Genomic DNA, 12,367 nt, shown 5'->3' on the forward strand with positions numbered 1-12,367 from the left:
AATAGTACATGGTTATGTTCCTTACATTGCCAATTATCCATTTATAATGTCAGTTTTATAAGGCAAATCCATTTTGGGGAAAAGCCCCAAATTTTTGACATATTGGGTCGAAAAACCCTAATTTTTTCGATCAAAATCATGCAAATACAAGAATTAAAGCAAGGATAAGACACATACCTCTATTAGTCAGGATTAATGGCATGATTTTATCAAATTTTGACGGATAATGGCTGGAATTTGAGAGAGTTTTAATAAGAAATGTGTTTTGTTTATTATAAATAAACACGGTTTTAGTCGAGTTTTTACTCAGACAGGGACGAGCTTGGGAAAGGACGCAGCTCTTGCTGCGCCTCTTCCCGAGCTCCCCTCCAGCTCAATTTTCAAAAGTTCGTTACAAGTTAGTTGTTTGTGGGGCCATCTTTGGTGCGACTCTTCTCCAACACCATATATCATATATTTGGTCTATTGGACATTTATTTTTTGTCCGGACCCGTACTTTGTCAAGCAGACTGCGAACCGTCGCATTATTTTATCTTCAAGTAGACTGTGAACCGTCACAGTATTTTATCCTTCATCAGAACTTTGCCTGCAGCAACGAGCGATTTTCGTCTTTATCAATACCTTTTACCCAACGAGAGTCCATGACAACCGATTGCACTTCTCGAGAGATGGAGTTTGTTTGGAAGCAGACACGAGCAGATTCCCAGAAATGATTCAATCCAGACAGAATCATCGACATATTCCCCGACGAGAGTTCGCTTGAGACCGACACAAGCAGATTTTCCCAGCAGTTCCTACCGACGTCATGCTGTCCTAAAATTTTATTCATTCAAAGAAATAGATCTCAGGTATGGTTTCTTATTATGGCTGGCGAGCTTCCTTATGTAGTGTAATGGACTTTAAACGACCCTTCCGGAAGTCGACAAACTCTAAAATGTTCCCGACGATAGGTCCTTGGCTCAGACCCCATGAGCCGCCTCGCGTCGCCATACTTGTCAGTTTATAATCTTCGATTGACCTGATGGCTATACTTTGACTTTCGCCTTGTCCAAGACTTAGTCAAAGTGGGGGCTCTGTAGATACCTCATTTCTGCACCTCCCACAAGCCACCCGGTGATGATTGGGCCGGATGTTTGGTACACGAAATGATTTATGATAGTTTGTAAGTTTATCATCAAGTGATAGCTCAAACACTTGTGTCTACCCCTTGGTTGTCATCTACGCACCGATACGGTCATTTTGACAGTAATTAGAGCTCATTTGGAGTCCAGGTCAAAAACCGCTTCATTTTTCTAATAAACCGTTTAAAATGCCGAGTCGGTATGTCCTAGACTATTCTGGATATTTTTATTCCATAAATTAATTTTATATCTTTTGGCAAAATATATCCCGAAAATCTTATTTCAAAGAATAAGGAAGTTGAGATCCACCGCAATTCTATAAAGGAAACGCGGAAATCTTTCTTTCGCATGAGGAAACCTCTGGGGAAAAGACGCATCACCTGCTGCGCCTCTTGGAAGGATCGCAGCAGCTACTGCGCCTCTTCCCCAGCTCTTTTCTGCGTATTTTCATATTTTTCCGTGATTCATTTCCAAAGTTCGAGTCATTCCATAACTCTCCAAATTTTTTAGTATAAATAAGGACCTTCGTTCCACATATTTTTCACGCGAGTGTCCGCCCTTCTCTTCTCCCTTTGCATTCTAAGACCGTGATCTAAGCTTTTGACGTCTACGTGCTTTATCAATCGACCACGTAAGCTCAGATTATTCTGAGTACCAGTCACGTTGCATGACCGACCAATTTGACCACTACACATCAATCAATCTAATCTAAATCCTCTTACGAGGGCACTTTCTACATACATTCGAGTCGAGCAATCACTAAAACGTTAACTTAGTTAATCTTGTTTCGTCAAACATGTAAGTCTGAGGGTGTAAATCCCATATCTATTATTGTATTTTATTATTGTACTAATTAATGTAAGATTTACGTCGAAAGCATGCTTAAAACCGATTTCTAAAACCCTTTCATTAAACTGTTTTTACGGATTAACAGTGGGCAGACATCGAGATAAAAATGCAGCAACTGTTGCGCCTCTTCGAAGAGTCGCAGCATCTGCTACGCCTCTTCCAGAGGCTGCCGCAGTTCCTGCTGTTCTTCTTCGTCCTCCGTCCTCTGTTAATTCGTCCCTTTTTTCTTAATTTCTTGTTTTCTTTATTTCATTCACATATAGTATTCTAATACATATTCTTAATAATTATGCTTTGTTTTATGGTTCAAATCCCTTATAGTTAATATTTGCGGGTTTTCGCCATTAAATGAAACCCGGATTTTTAGAGACTCAATTTGTTCATATCAAGTTTCGGAGATTCTCTTTTGTACCTATTTTTTACCGTTTATTTCCCGTTTGTCTAGTTCTTTCAACTCGTTTCCATCTTCATAAATTTAACCTAGTTTGACATAACTCGTTTTAATTAGTTTTAATTAGTTTTAATTAATTCTAATTAGTTTTTAATTAGTTTTAATTTGTATTTAATGTTTTTATGACGGTTTCATACATAATTGGTTCGTCGGTTTTGTTACTTGTCGTCAAAAGTTACCTTGACCAAAACAATAATTATAACTGTACAAACTACTCTACTCTTAGTAAAGAGGTAAGTAAAGGTCGGATTCCAAGGGTCGGGTATTGATGTAGGATTTTCAATTGCAATTTGTTGTGTCTAAGGGTGTCACAATTTGGGTTGAGATAGGAGATCGAGTTACCTAATCAACAATGTAAATAAAGTAATGAAAACAAGCAAGATGATTAAAATGAGATATAAACAATTGATTAAAAGCACTAGGGTGTCATGGGTTCATAGGGGATTCATGAGATTTTATCATACAAACATATTTTCTACTAGATGCAAGCATTTATTGTTGTGATGGGATCAAGTTAGTGTATATCTTACAGTCCCTAAGAAGGTTTGGGTCCCGGCGCCGAATCGATTAGATAATACAACACCTATAAGTCGACTTAATCCTTCCTATCCAACTATATGCATGGTCTAATGAGACTCGAGTTGGTTTATGTCTTACAAGTCTCATTGAAAAGGTAAGTGATGGGTAAAAAATGCAAGGATTCATAGGCTCGCATTTCATCAAACATAACATGTGCATAAGTTGGAATCACAACAAGCAAGCAAATTAATTATGAAAACATATTAGATTAAGCATTAATCAATCCCCATGTTAGTTTCCCCTAATTCCCCATTAACCCTAGTTAAGGAAACTACTCACTCATTATCAAGTTTAACATGTTAACAAGGTTGTCAATCATACTAGCACGGCAAAACATGATGAACAAATGAAAATGATTAACAATAATTAAAAAGGATTAAGAGAGAATTATACCTATGAAGATGATTCCAAATAATAAAGCAAAGAATAATAGAAGTACTTGATGATTGATGGTAGGTTGTCAATCCTCCAAATAAACCCAAATAATCTTCTAATTACCCAAAATAAATGATGAACAATAGAGAAATTAAGGAAAGACTAAGGAATGATATTTGTATTAATACTAGAGTAAAAGTTGATTACAAGATTAAGATAGGATTAAGATTGTATTAAGATGACATGCTAATGTAGGTAGTACAAAGCGGTATTTATACTAACGATTAGGTACAAAGATTAGGGTTACTAAGGGCTTAAATTACTTTTAAGACCCTTATGAAAAGTTGAGGAAGTGCTTCTCTCCAAGGAGATGCGCATCTCCGTTTTGCTAGTCCCACGAAGATATGCTCGTCCTGGGCGTCTAGGAAGGTGGCACGGTAGAGTCTGTAAGGAAATTCGAGCGGATCATGGGAGAGACACTCAGGTTGCTTGGCTTCAAGACGAGCGTCTTGGCATCGGGACGCAAGGATTTCTGGGCAGGGAGACGCTCGGATTGGCTACAATCCGCTCGGATTGTGAGACAAGCACTTCTCTTTTCTTCTTTCCTCAACAATCCGCGGGGATCTTGTTGAGGATACAAGGATCCTTTCATCATTGCCCAATCTACTTTATTATCTACATAGGCCTTCTAGTATCGTCTTCCCTTTGATGCTTGGTCATTGAATGCGATCAATTTAGCTCCATTTCGCCATGAAAATGTAAGGTTTGCACTCCTCTCCTACCAAGGAAACAAAACCTCAATGAATATGCAAAATGGGAAACTAAAGATAGTAAATGACCCAATTATGCACTATAAAGCATAGGAACGAGGCTAATTCGGGGACTAAATGTGCTCAAATATGAGTCACATCAAATATCCCCAAACCGAACCTTTGCTCGTCCCGAGTAAAGAGGCGACAAAGACTAGGACCCTTATTCAAACTAACCTACTAATATAGCCAATGTGAGACAATTAGCGGGTCTCACTCCGCCCCTTTAACTCACAACAAGACAACCATGAGGTGGGATGCCTTCTTGCAAGGCAAGGTGGGGCTTGCCAAAATGGCGACACATCTAAGCATTAAAGCACACAAAACAAGTAATAGATGCATCTACAAAAATTAATAGCCACTTTCCTCATCTAAGTGGCGGAAATTATTTAAAGGGGAAGAAATCTAAGGGTACACATTCCATCATAGATACGGTTTCTTCAAACTACTAAGCCTAGAAGGATACCAATAAATCACCTCCAAGTTGTGTCAAGCTAGGGTACCTTTGTCCTCAATTGTTAAATGCTTTCGTCAAGAGCAAACTTCCTATGGTGTTAGAAACACTGGAGGATCGCGGAATTCCCCTTCTTGCCTAGACAAGAAGAAGGGTCGTCCCCTCTCTACCATGCACAAAAGTGGATACGATGGAAAATGGATCAATAGAATTTGAGTTTCATATGGGAGTTTGCTTTTTGTGGTTGTTTTTCCCCCCAATTTGTGGCATTTGACATTTTGAGAACATTTTCTTCTGCCATTTCTCTTAATGTTTGGCATTTTTCAACACTTGACAATTTGTCAACTTTTTCTTGCATTTCTTTTGAACATTTTCAATGTCACCCCATTTGTAGTGAGGGTGCTTATATTTGAAGCATTGGAGTTTTCATTTTTGTTACTCCTCTTTTCTTTTGATACAATTGTAAACTTTTTCATTTTCATTTCAATACTTGAACTCAAATTTTGAACAATTTTTGTGCCCATTCCCTTTTTGATGACAAAATGTGGTAGAACATGGATGATGGTTGCATGGTTTCAAGGGTCACCTTGAAATAAACGGTAGCCAAGGAGTTATCACACCACAAGGTACTCTTGACTAGGCCTTAATCCATGGGTCAAAGGATACTAGCATGACACATCCTAGGGTGTTTTACAAGTATTCTAACAAGCAAAGTTTTAAGAAGAAAAAGTATCTACAAAGGCCTTATATACACTTGTCAAGCTTCCCGAATAGATGGTTTCACAAAATTTTTCCTAAATGCGACTATATGCCCTGATGCACCTAACATTTATACAACCTAATGCTTATGATTCTACCAACTAGTATGCTAAATAATCTAAATGCAATCCTATAATCACATTGTTTTTACCGCATCAATCAAAATAAAGCCACATAGTCATTAACATAAAGAGGAAAAGGAGATTGGAAAGATCATACCATGTGGTCTTCAATATCCTCATCTCTCGGATGTGGCATAGTCGATCAATGTGAAAAAGGATGAACAAACACAATATATACAAGACTATATTATGAAGGAAATGAACATGTTTTCGGGTTTTTAAATTTTTCAAATTTTTATGGTTTTTATGATTATGAAATAAAAAGACATGTTTTTTGTATTTTTCAAAAAAATTCAATTTTTATCATTTTTTTTCTTAAAAGTCGTGTTAGAATTTTCCATCCCCACACTAGTATGGGCATTGTCCTCAATGGTCAATACGATAGGAAATTATGCAATCTCTATGAAATGCATGATTTCTAAACTAAATGCAAACTATATGATATATAAACAAGTGATGCGACTACACTATACTATATGATGCATGAGTTTTTGTTTGGTTGGAGATCATAATTTAAATTAACTCCCAATGCATATGCATAAACTTCCCCAAACCAAAATAGACATTATTGCTAATGTCAAAAATTGGAGGAGTTCATGCATAAGGATGCTATGCATGAAACTAAAATTGTCACTTTGGATTTTAAATGTGGGAACAATGAAAGAAACACCTCAATGGGACTGAGGTGTGAGTCCTCTAAATGATGATAGGACTCAAAATCATGATGAAGATAAAAATTATATGAAAAACAAGAGAAATAAACAAAGCCTAAAGGAGGTGTAGGAGACTCACAAAGTATTGTGGAATCCTCCCAAGAGCTTTCTAATCCTCAATCATCGCCTATGGCGACATCACTCCCATCTTCATCATCATCACCAACTTCTTCACTAGAAGCTTCCTCAACCTCCATAAATCCGGAGTCTTCACCACTATCACTTGAACTCTCTTCTTCTTCTTCCTCACTACCCTCTTCATCTTCACCTTCTTCATTCTCTTCATTTACTTCACCTTCTTCTCCACCAATCTCAACAACAACCTCCTCTTCACCCAAACTAGCACCCCTAGAAGCACTAGGAAAGAAGACTTCCCTATCTGCCCAACTAGGCAAAGGACAAGATGGGTCAATAAGTCCTTGCCTAGCTAGATGTAAGAAAGGCGGATATTGTGCTCTATATACGTCGACTCTATCCTCATGGGCTTGCTTGTGCATTTGTTGCATCAAAAGAGTCAAGTAGTCATTCCCCGCCTTAACATTTTCGGGTTGAAACTTATGGAAGGTGAATGGGTAGGGTGGAGTGGTAATAGAGGAGGAGGGCTCGGCAATGTCCTCCCTTCGGTGTTGTATAATGTACTCGGCTTCCTCGGAGAGTGGGAGAAGGTAGTGTGGCCTATGGACATTAAGTCGGCAAATTTTGTTCGGTAAAGTGAAGGACTTGGCATCTTTTGTTAACCTTCGAATTTGTTGTCAAGAGTGTCATTCTTGAGCCATTTTAATTTGTGAACCATAGTGGCTAAATCAATGATATGGCCTCCCTTAACCGGTTTATAAGCACCATCTTTGTTGAAGTCCCGGTTGAAGTGTTTTGCCAACCAAGTTACCAATCCCCCATTAACAATGAAAGCCGCACCTTCCTTGCCATGATCGATATTAAACCACCTCTCAATTAAAAGTTGAAGAATATTGTACTTTGTGGTGAACTTTCTATCAACATTCAAGGTCGACTCGAGATAGATCAAATTAAGCTCGGTGAAGTGGTTTGTTCCCTTTCTAGCAATCAAAGTGTGCCCAACAACCTTGTGCCACACCCTTATGCCCGGATGATGGACATAAAGGGCACGACAATCATGGTAAGACGTAAACTTTCTTCCGGTAATAGCCTTCGATAAAAGAGTGGGATCATATTTTGTTACGGGTTTCTTCACATAGGTCGAGTCATTGCTAAGGCCAAAAACTTTACCAAACTCACCAAATGACATTTTCCTATCAACATTCTCAAGGCGGAATTCAATGTTGTTTGAGTCTCCACCTTCGTACCTTTCAATGAGCTTAAAAACTCCAAGGTGTGGTATGGGTAGGTCAACTATTGCATATTAAACAAAGTAAGCAATCCCATGGACTCGAAGAAATTCTTGGTTTGTTCAAAGATACCCAATTTGGTCAAGGTCTCTTAGCATATAAACTTGGTGGGTAAAATAGATTTCATAGCAAGGGATACAAATTTCTTCCTATGAGCATCAGATGTGAAAATTACCTCTGGATAATCATGTAGTTGGTCAACAACCGGAGTAGAAGTAATATTTCCCACCATAGGAGAAGTAGTCTCTTGAATTTCCATCCTTGCACTTTGAACCACCAAAGCCTTGGAAGCTTGTAGAGCTTGTTGCCAATTTGAGAGATTCTTCTTTGGAAGTGCCTTTTTTCCACCTTTTGTCTTAGACATCTTCTCCTTATATGTAGTAACACCCAAAGATCTGCTCGAATTCCCCAAGTTTCAATAATACCCAAATCGATTTAGGAAATTCGAATTTTGCCTTTGTACCTTAGAAAATCGATTCAAACTTTGACGATTTTGGTGTTTTAATTGTTTGTTGTTGATAAAGGAGTGATTTGTTTGAGTTTTGAGGGAGTTTGGAATTAATTTGGGTGAATTTGGTTGAGAAAATTGATTTTTATGGATGGAGGGATTTAGGGTTTTGAGGGTTTTGGAGATGTGTTTGTGTTTTGAATGAATAAAATGAATTGGGAAAAGGGGGGTTTTAATCCTGTTATTTTTGAATTCAGCAGGGGAGACGAGCGTTTTTAGGTCGGGACGCTCAGATTCTCTGTCAGCTTATTTCAGAAAAGAGAGCCCGTGCTGAGACGAGCGTCTTCTGCAGGAGACGAGCGTCTTTCTGAAGGGAGACGAGCGGATTGTTCTGAGGACGCTCGTATTTTTTGTCAGGGAGAAATCCCAAATTTTAATAGCAACAGGACGAGCGGATCCTCAGTGAGACGAGCGTCTTGGCTGAGACGAGCGGATTCTATATGGAGACACTCAGATCTTCAGTCAGACAAAAATTTACCTTTCCAGCTCTCTCAGGACGAGCGTCTTCTTTACAGGATGCTCGGATTTTCTTCCAGGACAAGCGGATTGTTGTCGGGCCGCTCGGATTGTCCCTGTACCTCACATATTCAGTTCCACGCGTGGGTATTTCATAACCCATGTCATTTACTCTTTATTCCTTTGGTCTTCATTGTGGGGGCACTACGAAGGCTTGGATAGCCAAGGCAATTGCTATCCCCATACTATGTCAGAACACTACCCATCAATAAACATATAAGTCCCACCCTCACTTCTCTCAAAATGGAAGACTCCACCAAACTCTCATCCATGTATGAGATGTCAAGTGGGCATAGCCAAGGTGTTGTTGATGTTGCTCAACACGTTGAAGAAGTAGTCGAAGGCTTGTTCATTGTCATTATAAAAATATTCAATAGACTTTTGCACAAAATGTTCTTCATTATGGTGACTTGAGTGGAAATGGTCACCAAAGCCTTGGTCGTGGGTCATAACATTACCAATATAAGGGTTTACTAACCCTTCAAACTCATCATCCCATAGACCGCATACTTCATCTACATGTTCCCCAATAGTATCATGAGTTGATGAGAACAACTCCTCTTTCTTCTTGTCATTATGGTCAATGAGGCCTTCTTCTTCTCTTGTCATGAGTGGTAGTGAGCTATTCAAGCTATCATTATTGTTGAAACATTCTTGCTCTTTGGATGGAGCATCTTGGAGATTATCCACTTTCTTTTCCTATATGGGTGGTGATTCTTTACCCATAGCTTGTTCTTTGCATTGAGCTGCCAACTTCTTCCTATCACTTTCTCGGCTATAATGATCAATCATGAAACATGGCTCATGTAGTCGGGGAGCTCTCATTGTCTTGTCAAGATTAAAAGTGATTGTTTCATATCCCACTTGAAGTGTGAGTTCTCCATGTTTCACGTCAATCACCGCTCCTGCGGTGTGTAAGAAAGGTCTTCCTAAAATGATAGGGATGTTGGAGTCTTCCTCAATGTCAACAATAACAAAGTCCACCGGGATGAAGAACTTGCCAATTCTTACCGGCACATCCTCCCATACCCCTAAAGGTGTCTTCGTTGATCGATCCGCCATTTGAAGTGTGATATTAGTGCACTTGAGCTCTCCCATTCCTTGCCTCTTGTACACCGAGTATGGCATGACACTCACACTTGCCCCAAGGTCACATAGAGCTTTGTTGATTGTAGTGTCGCCAATGGTGCATGGAATAGAGAAACTTCCCGGATCCTTTAGTTTTGGAGGTAAACTTCCTTGTAGGATGGCACTACTCACCTTAGTGAAAGCAATAGTCTCGAGCTTCCGGATGGATTTCTTCTTTGTAAGAATATCTTTCATGTATTTCGCATACGCCGGAACATGATTGATTAATTCCGTAAATGGAATTGAGACTTTCAAGTTCTTTACAATCTCCATAAACTTCTCGAGTTGTTCATCAAACTTAGGCTTAGCTTGACGACTTGGAAATGGAAGTCGAATCACAATAGGCTCTTTCTCTTTAGCCTTCTCTTCATTCTTCTTTGAAACTTCTTGAATGGTGGGTTCTTCTTTTCTAGAGTTTTCCACAACTCTTTCCTTTTCACTAGCATTCAAAACATCTTCATCAACGGGCCTCTTCGGCTCTTCATACCTTGTACCACTCCTCAAATGGATGGAACTCACCGACTCATGTCTTGGGGGATTACCTTGAGGTGGAAATTGCCCCTTTTGTCTTTGGGAATTAGAAGATACTAATTGAGACTTTTGGGTTTCCAACATCTTCGTGTGAGCTAGTATGTTGTTGATGGTGATGTCTTTTTCTTTACTATCCTTTTGCATTTGAGTGAAAATTTCTTGTTGGTTCTTTTGCATTTTGAGGACCGCTTTTTGAACATCAAAACCTTGGTCATTTGTTTGATTGTATGGAGTTTGGTTTTGATTGAAAAGGGTCTTTGAGCATGGTTTCTCATTGGAAGTGGGGTGTATGTTGTTTGAGGGTTTTGAACATTTTGGCTTTTGTATGAGAGTTTGGGATGGAATTTGGTGTTTTCATTGTAATAGTTGGAATAAGGGGTACCACTCTTGTATGCTTGGAAATCATTCACTTGTTCCCCTACATTCACTTTGGTCATGTCCCAAAGTTCCACAACTCTCACATACTCCACTTGGAATTGATGAAGATGCCACCATGGCATTAACATGTTGCTTAGGCGATTTGGAGGCTTCTTCAAGCTTAGCCATAGCCTTTTCAAACTTTAAATTAATGGTGTCAACATGAGCACTAAGTTGAGCACCCAATTTAGTAATGGAGTCCACTTCATGCTTTCCTCCTCTAGTAGCCTTCCGAGGTCTACTCTATTGTGAGTTATGGACCACCATTTCTTCAATCTTGTTCCATGTTTGATTGTCATCAACTTTGGTGAACATACCATTTGACCCCATATTGAGAATGTTTCGGGAGTCTTCATATAGACCATTCCAAAATTGTTGTACAAAGAACCACTCGCTAAGTCCATGGTGTGGACAAGATCGACAAGTGTCCTTGAATCTCTCCCATTATTCATACAAAGTTTCCTCATCCCTTTGTTTGAATCCGGTGATTTTGGCTCTCAACATGTTAGTCTTCTCCGGGGGATAGAATTTCTTGTAGAAAGCAGGTGCCAATTTCTTCCAAGAGTCAATACCAAGAGTAGCCTTATCTAGGCTCTTCAACCATTGTTTCGCGGAACCAATCAAAGAAAAAGTAAATAAGACCCATTGAATTTGGTCTTGAGTAACTCCGGTTTGAGAGATCGCATCACAATAGTCACAAAAAGTCTCCATATGAGAATGAGTGTCTTCACTAGGCATCCCCCCAAATTGACTTCTCTCAACTAGTTGTATAAATGCATATTTTGCAATGAAATTACCGGTTAGATGTTGTGGGGTAGGAGTATCATTTGGTAGGTTCTCCTCGGTTGGTACGGAATGTAATGAAAATTTAGGCATTGTGGGTTAATTTTGTGGTTGGTTTTGTGTTGGGTTATCTTCTCCTTCTCATGCAAAAGGGTTGATGAACTCATTATTATTTGGTTGAATGTCCACAATCTCACCAATACCTCTCAAAGTATTTCTAGCAAGTCTTCTATTGTCTGTCAAAGTTCTTTCAATTTCAAGATCAATCGGTAACAAGTTACCTTGTGATCTCCTAGACATGCAAAATATAAAACAGCTTGGGTTGAGATAGCATATCGACTAAACTAATCAACAATGTAAATAAAGTAATGAAAACAAGCAAGATGATTAAAATAAGATGTAAATAATTGATTAAATGCACTAGGGTGTCATGGGTTCATAGGGGATTCATGGGATTTGATCATACAAACATATTTTCTACTAGATGCAAGCACTTATTGTTGTGATGGGATCGAGTTAGTGTATACTTTACAATCCCTAAGAAGGTTTGGGTCGCGGAGCCGAATCGATTGGATTGTACAACACCTACAAGTCGACTTAATCCTTCCTATCCAACTATATGCATGGTCTAATGAGACTCGAGTTGGTTTATGTCTTACAAGTCTCATTGAAAAGGTAAGTGATGGGTAAAAAATGCAAGGATTCGTAGGCTCTTATTTCATCAAACATAACATGTGCATTAGTTGGAATCACAACAAGCAAGCAAGTTAATTATGAAAATATATTAGATTAAGCATGAATCAATCCCCATGTTGGTTTCCCCTAATTCCCCATTAACCCTAGTTAAGGAAACTACTCACTCATTATCAAGTTTAACATGCTAACAAG

At 38.9% G+C, this 12,367-nt stretch overlaps 1 non-coding gene across 1 annotated transcript; it reads left to right on the top strand.

The window, feature by feature from the left end:
* The first annotated feature begins 11,093 nt into the window (after positions 1–11,093).
* LOC141625319 (small nucleolar RNA R71) lies at positions 11,094–11,200 on the top strand. Its single transcript, XR_012535105.1, has one exon. It is a non-coding gene; the product is annotated as a small nucleolar RNA R71 (small nucleolar RNA).
* The last annotated feature ends 1,167 nt before the right edge of the window (positions 11,201–12,367 follow it).

The sequence above is a fragment of the Silene latifolia genome, chromosome X (assembly GCF_048544455.1).
Source record: "Silene latifolia isolate original U9 population chromosome X, ASM4854445v1, whole genome shotgun sequence".
Classification (NCBI taxonomy): domain Eukaryota; kingdom Viridiplantae; phylum Streptophyta; class Magnoliopsida; order Caryophyllales; family Caryophyllaceae; genus Silene; species Silene latifolia.